General features: G+C 40.7%; 1 protein-coding gene across 1 annotated transcript in view; it reads left to right on the top strand.

The window, feature by feature from the left end:
* Positions 1–14,169, top strand: part of gpc6a (glypican 6a) — an 87,461-nt gene that overhangs the window by 19,863 nt on the left and 53,429 nt on the right. The gene's annotated exons all lie outside the window — the stretch shown is intronic.

Genomic DNA, 14,169 nt, shown 5'->3' on the forward strand with positions numbered 1-14,169 from the left:
CTTGACACCAAAATTATTGTCCTACATTTATTGTATCTATATTTTTAGATTCATTAACCATGAAAACAAACCTTTAACAACTGGATTGTCACTCTGAGTTCATCCCTACGGTTGGCTAGAGTAGGATTTCGGTGTGTTCAGCACGTGTCAGAACTGGACCGGAGATTGTTTGTGCGTGCAGAACCCTCACACTTGACAGGGCAGTACACGGACAAAGAGAGAAAGTGTTTGTCGTGATGTAAATATCACGGTTATAGCCAGCGGTTGTGTGGAACGGATTAACAGTACGGGTTATGCATGAGAGAAATAAATAGGCTTAGCTCACAATTGCAGCCAAAAGAAACTTGAATTGAACACTCCTCAAAGTTTTGTCTTTGCTTTTCGCCTATCATACGATCACGTAGTCCTGAAGGAATTGCGAGATTGTCTTTTCAGACTCGATGAGACAAATGGGTTACTTTAAGGCTATGCATCTCAGGGCTTCATTTGTCTGACTTTTTTTTTTAAACAACTTTTTCTCAGCCATTAGCGGTAGGTGTGCAGCAGGATTTCACATTTATTCACAAAATGCAGAGAACCTCAAGAGCATTATCTTTTTCATTTCTGAGAGAGCATGTGTGTGGGTGTTTGGTTTTGGGTGCCCGTTTTAACCCATATTCTTCAAGTTGCAAAAGTCATGTTTATGCATGCATTCCTGTGCACTTAAAGACAACAAAGTGACCCTCAGATGTACCAAAATCTAAAAGAATAAAAAAATAAATAATTAGTGGCCTTTCTTCGGAATGAATGTAAAACATGGGGAGTAGAAACAACTGACGAGTATAGCTCGAAAAAAGGTTTCAGTTCTTCTGCTGCAAAACTTTTAATTTGCAGCCAAAGGTTACGCAAGCGTTGGTGGTTTGCTGGTTTGAAATGTACAGTGGAATATTTGTTTCTGCACATTGCCGAATGTTGCCTCGAGAAAAGCATCCATACATCTCTGCGGCCGTTATAACAACACCGGTGACGCACATCACTTCTGAAATTCCATCTTCTACATATGCCAGTATTGCCGCGCCTCTCAACATCGCATTCCTTCTAATGCGACGTTCCCTCCACCTCATGGGGTTTGAATTGTCCCTCATCAATTTTACATGCCCTAATTTTTGGCCCCAGTTATTTATAGGGTGCTATTATGAAAACCTTAACTTCCTTTTTGATTACTGACTGCTCCCCCCCTTGAGGCCTGTGGGGTTGTCTGCATTATTGAGAAGTCCTGAAGTCATGAAGGACTGTGGCACACTCAAATGAAGGTTTTGGTATTGTGAATGTCCAATCATCTGGCAGTGGACTCTCGCCTCCACCCAACCTTTGATGGCGCCTCTTATTCTCACAGATTTGGAATCCAGTCTAATTGATTCTCCGTGAGGACAAAGAAACTTACTGCCATGTTTATAACTCTTTTTTTTTTCTATCTCGGTATGGCTCATTTCCCAACAGGTTTCTTATATTAGTTTCTGAAAGCATTCGCGTAAGCTAAGGTAAGTTGGATTTAGGGCAAAGACATTTGATGAATATATGTAATATTTATATACATGTTGGAGTGAAAGCTGGAGAGAAGGAGACAGAGATAAAGATGGAGTGGCACTGGATGTGTGAAAGGCTCAGAAGCGGGAGACAGTCGTAACACACCAGTTAAAGATTAATTGCCGTGGATGAACATAGATAAATTTTGCAGCTTTTTTTATTAACTATCAATTTGAATTGCATCAACACATATAGCTACAGATATATTAAAGGGTTATTGTGTAAAAACACATATTTAGTGGCATTTATTTGTTTTTTTCCCCAAATCAATAATTCATGATAAAGAACAGCCTCAGAGCATTTCAGCTGCAGCGATGCGATCTGGCCCGTTTGAACTCGGCTGAAGCGACGTCATCGGATTTCAAACAGAGGCAAGAAAGGCTCACCTTCTCAGTGTGATGGAGGAGCGGTTGTGTACGGGTGCGATGAGACCCACATTTAGATTCACTATTAGCCTGACAGCCTCACTGCTGTCGTGTATATCTCCAGCCGTGCTCCTCTCACCTCCAGCAACCCCTGCAGAAATAAGGGCGCCTCTTTTAAATTAGTCCTTACGTATCTATTGGATGTTTTCAATACGTCGTGATTTCGTATTTTATTCACGCTTTCCTTGAAACAAGCAACATTCCAGCCTGGATGCATCGAACAAACAAATTGTTTTAGATCAGATTGATTTAAATGTCTGAGCGAGCTTGAGCGGCGGTCTTGGATGACTGGCTTCTTTGATCCTGCCCCAGTAGATCTCCTGTGCTCTACATCGAGCCCTGCAGTGCCTCTAATTCGCTTCGACGATCCCTTATTCGCACCCGGCTTAAACCGGGATGGACCGGAACACGAGCCTTCTGTCTAATCTGTGCAAGGTAGCAGCCACACCGGTGGAGCTTCAGAGGAAAGAACGTCTGTCATGTCATAGGAATGCAATGTTGCTTGGCCTCGTTAATAACTCTTATCTTTCTAACATCGTTTAGAACGTTAATGTTTGTGCACTGCAGAACACAAAGCTTTAAGAATCTGAAGAAGCATCACAAGCTTAAAATATGCTTTAAAAAAACATTGAATGGACCGCTTTTAAAAAAAGAGGGATAAATCACCGTCTGCTATCATTAATAAAAGATGAAGGATAGATAATCTGTGAACGTTTCGTATCCATGGTGTGTCATAGATTAATGTTTATCCCTGTAAGAAATATTTAAGGTGCTGTAGCCCCTCTAAAGCGAGGTGCCCTCACTTTACAGAGTGCAAGCGTTGGATTGGCATTGGTTTGACAGAATAGAAAAGCTCCTTCCCCGGCGAAGGCTCGATGCTGAGATGCGTTAGAGATTTATATTTCAAGGTCTAACATGAGTTCGCCGTGACAATAAAAACACTTTGATTTAAAAGAGAGTGTCTTGGGTTTTGCTTGCAATTTTCCTATATCCATGTATCCCTATCTAAAGAGGATCTCTAGCAAACTAACTTGAGTTCAGGAAGAACTCCCTTTCTTGCATTTTTTTAAGGAAAATTATCATTTGCCTTTGAGATAATGCACTAAATTGACTTGGAAAATATGTTTGCGGCATTTAAGTGTAAGGGTTTCATCGGCTTAAGACCCACCTTACACCGATTGAGTGTCCTTACAAGAAAGACAATAAATTTAGTAACTCTTATTAATTCAAACATGTTGCGAAGTCCGTGAATCCAAAGCAGTCCTATTCACAAGCAGCATATCCATCTACGGCGCATAAAACCTTTATGATCCAGCAACTTCTCAGACATCGCAATCTCAGGGTCTTCAAATGTATAATTTATGTTTGACATTCATTGAAGTTCTTGCAAGTGAAATGTTTGAAAAATGCCCACTTTCACCGCTGACATCAAGTGCTTATATCAAAACAGGATCTCCAAGGTCCTCATTAAATGCAAGTCGGCCCAGTTCAGCTCTGACGTTATGAGCCAGAACTCTAATTACTCACTTTGTCACAACACGCTATAAGATTCCTTTAAGAAAGCAGATATTCATTTCATATTAATGATTTCAGTTGATAAACGGTCCCTAATATCCTCAGTATAGTTGCTTATTTTGTTTTTGCAAAAATAAATGGTAGCTTAATAATATTTAGATATCCCAAGCTCATACATCCCGCTGCTGTGGACTGATTTGTAATTCCCATTACTCTTTGTGCATAATATAATAGCCAACATTATTAATTTATACGATGAATAAATTGAGTAGAGATGTTATATTTGATGCACTGTAGATGACTGTTTGGCTATTATGGTCTGCTGAACGCTAATTTGACAGAGGTAAACTTGCTTGCAGGATTCATTGAGTCCTGAGAGGGCCCGGCACTATTAGCCAATGATCTGGAGTGGATCGTGGCAAGTTTATTATACTCCACAAATTAATGAAAGATAAATTGGATTACTTTAATGAAGCTGCTGCTCATCGCCGTTTCCGGATTTGTTCGCCTCTTCTAGTTCAAAAAGTACAAAACGAATAAATGCAATTTTTTTTGAGGTTTCCACTGTAGCAGAGCAGACTGAGAATTAAAAACAAATCCTTAAAATTAATACGTTCTCACAACAAGCTTGTCAAGAAGCTGTGCAAAGTGAAGGTTATCAAGGAAAGAAAGTCAAGCATCCAGGAATGCTGCTAAGAATACTTTAATGACACCTTTTCTTTGGGGGGGGGGGGGGGGGTGTAGGGACCTTAAAAGAGATTATAGATTCTCAGGGGTTAATCAAAATTTGATAGGAACCAACAAGACATTTTCCTGCTGCTTTTTACGCTGGAGCTGCTGGAGCCTATGGGCGAGAGGCGGGGTACACCTCGGACACGTCGCCAGCGCATCCAGAGACAGACAACCATTCACACACATGCTCGTACACTACGGACAATTTAGAGTAATCAATTCACTTAAATTGCATGCTTTTGAGTTGGGAGGAAACCGGAGAACCCAGAGAGAACATGGACAGCGGATAACTCCACAAGGATAAATAAATAAAATAAAACCTAAGTACTAAAATCTTTGGTGCTTGAATGTTCCAATTGATCAGATATTCTATTTTTCCTGTCCTCCAGTAGCTCTTTGCAGCATCCGTATCTTCATAGACGTAAAAAAAAAAGGCGCAAATTACGATTAAAGTTTTATTAACTGTATCTATAACAGAATATGACTCCCACATGTGTACTTGCAAACTTAGAAAAATATTGAACCTATGACATTGTGACACTGACCTATACCCCTCCAGGGTGCAGGACACATTACGCATGACAGAAAACAAATGTACGGGACACAGAGGGCGACGCGAGCCTTGGCAGCCATCTGATGGTACAAGACCCCCCTATTACACAGGAGAGAACTCTAAATTACACGCAGGGCAGGACGGGGCAAACATTGATTGAGCCTCTGCAATCTGGCTCATGAATCTGAAAGCGGTGCGACAGTCGCATGTCAATTTCTAATGAAATCTAAAACCATGTGGATATGCAGTTCCTGGAAGCGTTCATAAATAAATAACCTCTGTTTTGATGTTCTTTTTTAAGTGAATGTCAGGAAGGCTGTAATTCCCTGAGGGCCGTGGGAGTGGGGTCTGTCCGGCAGTGCCTCAGCGCCGAGTTCGGTGGCAGCCTCCATCATCTGGCAACCGGCTGCAGTCCGGTGTCACTTTTGTACTTCAGGATGGATGGCTCTGTGTGGCCTCGCCGCTGTTGACTCTGTCCCGGTGGTGAGCTTCAAGGAGAGGCTATTAGAGGCGCACCTTTCCACAAGCCTCTCTAGCAAAAATGAGAATAATATCCACCGGCAGGTGCAATGTGATTCTTCTTTTCACTGCATTTATGACATTGAACTTTGTGTCAGATATTGAAACACATACACTGTGAAGACTCACTTAGAAAAACAAAAAAAGTCCTATCTTTGGGATATTGAGTTTAGCTCAGGCTCCAGCTGAGATCATGCCGTCTATTAAGACGTAGGAAAATAGGTTTCCCTTCTGCAACCGCGGTGATACGCCTCCCTCGTAGATCCCCACTGCTCCATCTGCTTATTTGATCTAATAACTATTTAAGAGCGATTTAATGTTGCCACGGTGGGGCTGGCGTAAATGACGGCTCAGCATTTATGTGTGGTGAATATGTGGATATTAAAACCAGATTAAAAGAGAATCTGATCCAGATTCTCAGAAAGGTTCCAACCCCTATCATATCTAGCAAAGAAAAGACAACATTTTTGAAAGCTAGAACATTTGGCATTAGGTCATTATTATTAAAGATACCTGCACTTTGTGTTCAGAATTTTTTTATTTCATTTATTCATTTATTTAACAGGGACAGCGCACATTAATAAACATTTCTGTAAATGTGCCAGAATTAGCAAAAGGCTATTTTACGTCTGTTGTGATATTACGTTGAATAAAAGCGTGCCTGTACCGGCGGCGTGTCCGCGCATGCTGTGCCCGTTGTTAATTCCCTGTTCAATGCAGTACTGTCTACAGTGGAGAAATACACAGACAAAGATCTCTTTTTAATCAAAACAACAATTAAGGACAACAACCTTTATGATATAAATTAGATTTCAGATTTAATTTAGCATGCTAAAATAGAATCAGCATCAACAAAGTGAACTAATTGGTTGTAAAGCTTGTCTGTATCAACCTTTGACCTGTATAGTGAATTATTAATAACCAGCACATGGATCCCATACGAGAGCTCGGCGCTGTTTTCTTCTATACCAAATCGTGGTGCAAACTTTTCACCAAATGTCTTGAAAGTCTTGCAGTGAGTCTCGTCAGTCAAAACGACCAATTGCTGAAAGTGAAAGCATAGCTGTCTGAGGGGAAAAATATTATTTGAAATAAGCTTCAGACTGAAGCAACAAGCTAACCCTCATTTGGACGTGACACAGCAGCGAGGACAGAAATGAACAATACTTCGGCTGTGTTTTTTGTTTTTTTCTTTTCTTCTGAGAACCTTAGAATCCTTGCTCAGGCACAGGAAAACACTCGGCTGGATGGATTATCTCTAACAAAGCTTTGCATGGGAGCTTTCATGGGGAGAGGCGCTCCAGCAGCCAGGTTGAAACAAAGCTGCTTATCCACGGGGTCGCAGTAATGTAATGGAGTGTGCAGCCAATTTGCTTCTTGCTATCCAACGGGTGTGAATATCATCCATGGGAGAAAAGCACTTTGATTTCCTGAGCCTAACTAATTGACTTCTCCCGTGACTCTCAATGCTAAACTCTGTCAGATCTTGGAAGACACAGAGATGCCCTCCGCAAAGGTGGCTTTTGTCTGTATAATTAATTGAACAGACAAGGGCGGGGGGACCTGTGGCTTTGCCCCCCCAGTTTTTGGATAGAGCCAAGTCTTCTTGCGATAGGTTAAGTGATGGTTCATGCTGTGTCACAGGATTTGCAAACCACTTGATGTATTCTTGGAATCACTGCTGGGGGGGAGGAATAAACACCTGAACCAATTAAAACTGTCTATTTCTGCTGTGCTTTTAAATCTCTGATTAGGATGGGCTCACTTTTGAAGCCAAACATAGGACACACAAGCAGATTCTTTTTTGTCTTTAAGAGTGATTTTATGCATGAAATGTGTTTGTCGTGTACAAAAGTATGGCATTCACAAAATACAGTGATGTTGGAAATGGACAATACTCGGGTAGGAGAGTTATATACTTTGTGGTAAACAGTAATATCTACTATTGCTGTTGTTTATAATATTATTATTATATAGTATGATGTATAGGACATATTAGCATGGAGGTGGTTGGTATTAATGCAGTATATTAGGTAGTATATTTATTCACATTTTAATAAATACATTTATTCTACATAATTAGGCATAGCAGTAACAAATAAGGTGTATATGATGCGTGGTTGCATGTTTGTATACTGTGTATACTCAATTACAGTATAAGAGGGGTGGGAGTAAGTTTTACTTCTCACTCCTTTTCAGATACGTTTTGTTTATGTTCTATGATTTCGTTTCATATTTGTTTCCTTTCGCCAGATTCATTCTGATTTTCATTTTGATATTCATTTTGATTGTCTTTCTGTGTTTTGCAACATTTTTCTGTTAAGATATTCAAAATAAACACACAAAAAAAACACCGGTATTAAGCAGACAGACTGAGCGATTAACAACACAAGCTTGCCATTGCTTCGCACACACTTTCTAAATGTAAAAATTGCAAGGCTTAACCAGCTGCAATAGAGTCATTCTGCAATATTGTGTAATTTTCAGATACAAATCAATTTCAGGTTGTACAAGGGCTCGTCTCAGGGTATCCACTGTGGAACCCCTGAATGATTTCAGTAATTGTACAATGATATAATTACTTTCACTGGATGCTTAGTGGAAGATTCTGCAGAGATTGATATTCTTGTTGCTGCTTCCTTTCTAGATTTTTTTGCAGCTTCAATGCTTTATTGGTTCTTGCAGTTTTCTGGGGTATGTTTTTAAAGACCAACATTTGTATATTTCTCAATCGATGAATGATGAGACTAAAACATAAACAGATGGGGTAAAACAATAATATTCATCCCTTAAATTTGCCCCAAGTTCATATTAAGTTCAACAAATTCATGTGTGTCATTGCACAGATTTACAACGTATAATTAACACTTTGTCTGGGCTTGTTCCTGCAGATTTGTGTGCACTTTGTGTCTTTATTTACTGGTGAAGTCGTAATAATTTGAATTTTGATGTCGTAAATCCATTTTATGTTCTCTCCCGGTGTCGACAGCTTATTTTCGGCTCTGGGATGTCATTCAGCTCAGAGATTCAGCGAAGGTATTGAGCAGAGAAACAAAGGAAGCTCACAAACCCATTACACTGCAGCCTTGTCAGTCAGTCAAGCTCACATTTATCTTTTGGTTCCTGTCCAAGCTCCGGCCCCTCAGGGGTTGAAGCCGCTCTGTTATAGGCTTTAACAAACCTGCCTTTGATACTGTCTTAAATACCTGCGCACCAGGATGAGCTCGCTCTTGTCCTTTTGTGTTGTTTTCAATCAATTGTGCTGTGCAGCCTCCCCCCAAAATGCTGCCGCATTAACCCAGAAAAAAAAAAAAAAGCCGTGGTTGATTGTGATTCCTGGTCCTTGCTGGCGGTGCTGCAGAGGTGCGGTGGAAAAATGGAAGCTTGTCGGTGTGTCTGGAGACGGAGACAGAATCGGTCAAACTGAAAGTAAAAAAAGAGACTGAATAACAATCTCGAGACAGTCGACTGCTGAGATAGGTCAGTTAGGCCACTGCTTACTGTTATGGTTTCTGTTTGTCCTCCGCTCCCGAGCAAGATAATAACGAGACCCACCCCTCTACACGAGAGTACCCAGTCCAATGACGGGCGCTGTCTGGACATGTGTTTGTTTCCTTTGGCTTCTGTTGGGACAGCGTGCACGTTGGTGCACTATGGAGGAGACCTTCTGCAGGGTTTCTTTGATTGAAACGATTAGCAGATGCGTCTCCATTTGTTCTCCATATTAGGCTTTCCAGTTTTAAGGACGGTGCAGACTGATGGCTGTCCCAGCACGCCTTCAGCAAAAAAAGAGCACATTTTTATTAATATTAAATGCGGATCTTAAATTTCTCTTGGCTTCACGTTTCTGCCCACAGCATTAATTTTAATATTCACTTATGTGCTCCGTGTCTCCTTAAATCTAAAAGGAAGTGTGACCTTGTGCGGAAGCAGAATAGAATCCACCTCTCGCTATGGAAGCAAGGTGTGGGAATGAGCTCTACTTTTCTGATTCCTAGAACTCTTTAAGCCTCATTAACGATGAAAACCAGCCGGCTGGTTTTAAAAGGGTTGAGTGTTTGTGGTCATTTGAAAAACGATCGTTTTTTGTTTTTCCTTTTGACTTTTTCTGAGTGCTACGCACCGCGGCTCTTCCTCCTTGAGGTGCAGAGTCTGTACTCGACTCAAGAACATTTTGGAGACACTGCAGGAGTCGGTGGGAAGGTTTCCCGTTTTATGTGGTGTTTATAGTTCACACTATAGTTTATAGTTTACACTGTCAGAGCTGCTTTTCATTTTTTTTAAATAGCAAATAAAAATCCGAACTGTTTTGGACCATTTTAATATTGAGTTGGCGAGGAAGGATTTAGCATCAGCATGGAAGCCTGCTCAGAGCGTTGGCGGTAACATGCTGCTTTTTAGCAGGTGAGTATCACAGCAGGATTAGTTTTTAATGGGATTTTAGTGTAAACCAAAGTTTGTTCTCCGTCTGGAGGACATGGGCGTCTGTCTCTGTCTCGATGGATATCAGTTCAGTAGTTGTGAGACTTTTCATTTTGCATAAATATGCCAAGCTTGTTGGAGTGGAAGGATCACCAGGGGATCTCGACAGCTACTGTGAAACATTCTGGAAATCAAAAGTTTGTTTTAATCCAACGAAAACTTTAATCGACACATGCTGTCAAAGATAAAGTAGGATGCCTCGCCAAAGTCCAATTGGATTCAGTTCTATTGTCCCGGCATCATAAATGTCAAAATCGCCCGGATATTTTAGTCTGGATGAAAGCAGTGTGCAAAAAGGCAGATAACAATGAACCAGCTCCTCTCTGGCGGTTTTGCACCAAACTAAAGTATCTCAACAGCAATCAGCAAATTTGTTATTTAGGTATTTAAAAAAAACAACAACATTAAATTAAACACTAAATGTGCGATAGACATTCTCAGCAGGGGCTACTTATAGTCTTTGCTCATCTCTCTCTTTTCTCCATGGAGCATTTTGTTAACATCTTTGTATAAGCAGGGGACATTGAGACCCGTTCCTTATTTGCATTGTGTTTGATGCTAATATTCATAACGTGAAAGCAGTCAGATTCTTATTCATGCAGGCTCAAACCAACACTTCAAGTGAATTCACACTTTATTTCACCGCTTTGCAGCTTTATTGAATCATCTGTGATTTTGGTGAGACGTCACGCTCGGTGGCGGTGGGAATGAGAAATGGGTCTGCACGGATAAGATAGAATGCACAAAAAAAATGAAATTTACCAAAGGTTAAACAGGCCAAAGAAATGTCATCAAAATGCCACTTAAACATGATTTGGCCTTTTGGATTCTTTCATCGCGTCAAACTTTGTGCCAGCAATGTGGCTTGAATGTGAATAAAAAAAATTCAGAACCTTCTCCTGAAAAGGTCGATCAGAATCTGTCCCGAAACTGCAACCTGAACCTTAAATTACAGAAGAATATACTTTATCAGAGGGCAATGCTCATCTGACTGGTGAGGAATATTTGAAGGTTAGACATGTTAAAATTAAGTAAATGATGAAATACAGCAGAGACAACAACAACAAAATCCTCCTCCTTTCTTCGTGGAAGCAGTGAGTCATTTCAGTCTTTACAGATTCAAGCTAATACTTCATGTCTACCGTCAACCTTCTAATTAGTGACTAATAAAGAACATTAGAGCTGCGATTTAAGGTAGCTGCACCCCTTGCAGCTAGGCAACTGGCTGACAGGCAATAAACGTCTGCTGGATTAAAGTTTGATATGCAGGATTATACCACCTGCTATCATTCAACGAAGCCTCCTCCATTCTGCACTTCATTTCACCACCGGCTCACTGTGAGACACAATCATGTTGGTTTAGTACAAGTAAAATCAGATCAGCCAACAATTAATATAAAAAAAGATAATAAGGAATGGCATTTTTGCAAATAACGTATTACGATGAAACTGTTTTCAGAAGGGATGTTTGGCAAAGATAAATCGGCCCCCTGAGGCAAGAGACGGCAAGCAGGAAGGACCAAATAAAACTACTTAGTGGTTAATCAGCAAAGGCTGAGCTCATAAATGGATTAAAATATGACATTGTTGCAGGAATAAGGTGCAGGGAGACTCGTGGAGAAGCTCAGGGGGCTCCTTTTTAACCATTTTATACGGGCAACAGAAAAGACTTCTATTTTATTCTATATTATTTATTAAGAAAAATCAAGCAGGGAAGTGGCTCACCTGCTGCGAAGGGTTTCTATGGATACCTCTCACGCCTTCCCATTGTCAGATGATTATAAGGCTGTATTATCATAAAAACTCAAATAGTCAAGGATAATCTTGGGAGGTTGTGTAACCTGTTTAATTTGTTTGAGTATGAATGTGCACTCGTCAATGCAGGAAAAGACACAGTAGTTGGGGGGGCATAGCTGCCATAGTAGGATTCTTGTGCTTGTCTTGAATAATAGCACTAAGCTGACTCAAAGTACAGGCATCAACATTCATCAGGTGTTGGGAGAGTAGACTCGGTACAAAAAGATAGAATTTATTAAAAGAAACTTTACTTTGCCAGGCACATACACGAAAATCTGACTATTTTTGTCGTACTACGTGTACCTAAACGTTCAGCGCGCCGTCTCTGGAGAGCTTTATAAATGAGGCCCCAGGTGAGCGGGATGAGCTGATGAAACAGGAGAATAAGAAAGAAGATGATAGGCTGGGGGCGTGGCCTCGGGCTAACGAGGCTAATGCGGCGCAGGTGACAGAAAGCCAGAAGAGTGATGAAGGAAAAGAACGCTCTCACACAAACAAGGAGAAAGACACAAGCGCACTGGGAGACATGGGGGGGATGCAAATGCAGCGAAACAGAAATGTAGGCGTGTCACTTTGGTGCATTATTATCGCACAGCTGCGTAAATCAAATTATCTTTGATGAGTAGAAATAAAGGATGATTTTGCCTGTAAATAAAATATTTATTTACACGAAAAAGGGATATTGACTCTCAAAGAGCATTTCTGTTGGTTTCTTTCCAAGCTAGATGCGTCGTCGGGATGCATGCAAAAGATTTTCCTCTCCTTCAGGGCACTGCAGCCGACTTCATAGGCACACATTTGATGCATGCATGGACGGGGGCGGGGGGTCCCCAGTAACTGCCTGTCTGTACTGTTGTTGATGTGCTGTCAAAAGTTTTACGACTTCGGCGGTTTACCATCGAGGCCCATTGACAGCAAATCTGACTGCTAGTGTCGCATCAGGCGCTCTTAAAACAATGATTTGTGGGGACGACAATCTGCAGCACTAGGACGGGCCGTCCTCTGCGTGGCCTGCAAAGTGAAGCGCAGGGCCCCGAAGGGTACGGCATGGGCTGCATGACACGGCATCGCCGCGTACGCATGTACAATTGTCACTTTCCATCACGTGAGATGCCAAAGAATAAAAACGACTTCTCAAACATCTTGGTTCGAACTGAAATATCTGGCTTAATATAATTTTGCCAGATGCAGAGCACTGCCAAAATATACTAGCGAATATCTGGATAAAGCAACTGCCCAGAAAAGAGCTTTTAATGGGAAATCACGTTAAAGCTGCAGAGATTGGAGGACAAATTATAAACAGTAGAAAACTATAAACTCATTCAGTCATTTGAACTATTTAATGCCTAGCAGTAGTCCAGAACTTGGACGTATACCCTTTGGATATACACCTCACCTTCATTTCCCCTCAGCAACCACACTGAACAGTCGCTGTATAGCAGAGGATTTCAACCCTCCATTCTTGATCCTCAGGCTGATGGACCGTATTTACAATAAATGAGAGGCTCAAACCTCAAAGCGAGCGGGTGCCATGCAAGCATTCAGAATAAAAGAAGGGCCAGACGCCTGTTTCCTCCCAAGTTGGGTAACATTCCTTAGTACAGTTCAAAATAGCATCTTGGACTCTTCTTTGCATCTTAAATATCCCGATATGCATCATTCAGAGACGAATGTCTGAGAACATTATTGTGTTAATAGATGTTGGTGTAATTATGTTCCGCTTCACCAGAGAACATTCTACTTCTCTTTTCTAAATCAGAGTTCAACAAAAAGCCTAGGAATAAATTAATGGTGCGTTTTTAAAATACTTTTACAGAAATCATTTTCAAAATTAAATAATTGTAATTGTATATAAAACTTTAAGGTAGAGCTATCCTCATATGTGTCTTATCCTATACTTTTAAAATGCTATTAAAAATGATTAATAAATGGGAAATTTCTTGGCTTCCGTTTCTGATGGAAGCACCATTCACATTCGAGAAAAAGCAAAGAACCTATTATATTCTCATTTGGGCAAACACAGTTTGCTCTTGGCAACTTTGAGTGACCCGCCTATTTAACCGACTTGATTAACCTGAAAAATGGGAGACAGTGGAAGAGATGACAGTTTTTCAGTTTTCATTAACTCTAAATCACTTTTCAGAGTGCAACGGTGCACAAAAGGTAATTAATTCCCTCGAGGACTATAATTTTAGTGCTTTAAGATAAAGACAAGACAGATTTAAATCTCTGTAGATGCTGTAGGTGGCGTTTTAAAACATCTGGGAAATATCTGAGCATGCTAAACAAAGCTGTGCGTCACGTCTTTCTTCCTCCCATCAAAGGCCCGGCTTGTTGTCTGAAGACGACTCAACCCAAGATCGGTCGGGACCAGCCAGGGCGATAAAGTGACTTCTAGATCTACTGCAATGAAACACATTAACCCTTTATTGCCATTCAGGATTTTGAGACTTCTACTTCAGAAGTTAGATTTTTTTTTCCCCTTTCGAGAAAGCTGATAGATACAAGCCAATACATGCATCTGCATTCTCCATAAAACAAATCTGTAGTTTTCAAAAGTTACATAAATTAGAGCACTTG

Source organism: Brachionichthys hirsutus, chromosome 1, assembly GCF_040956055.1.
Source record: "Brachionichthys hirsutus isolate HB-005 chromosome 1, CSIRO-AGI_Bhir_v1, whole genome shotgun sequence".
NCBI classification, from domain to species: domain Eukaryota; kingdom Metazoa; phylum Chordata; class Actinopteri; order Lophiiformes; family Brachionichthyidae; genus Brachionichthys; species Brachionichthys hirsutus.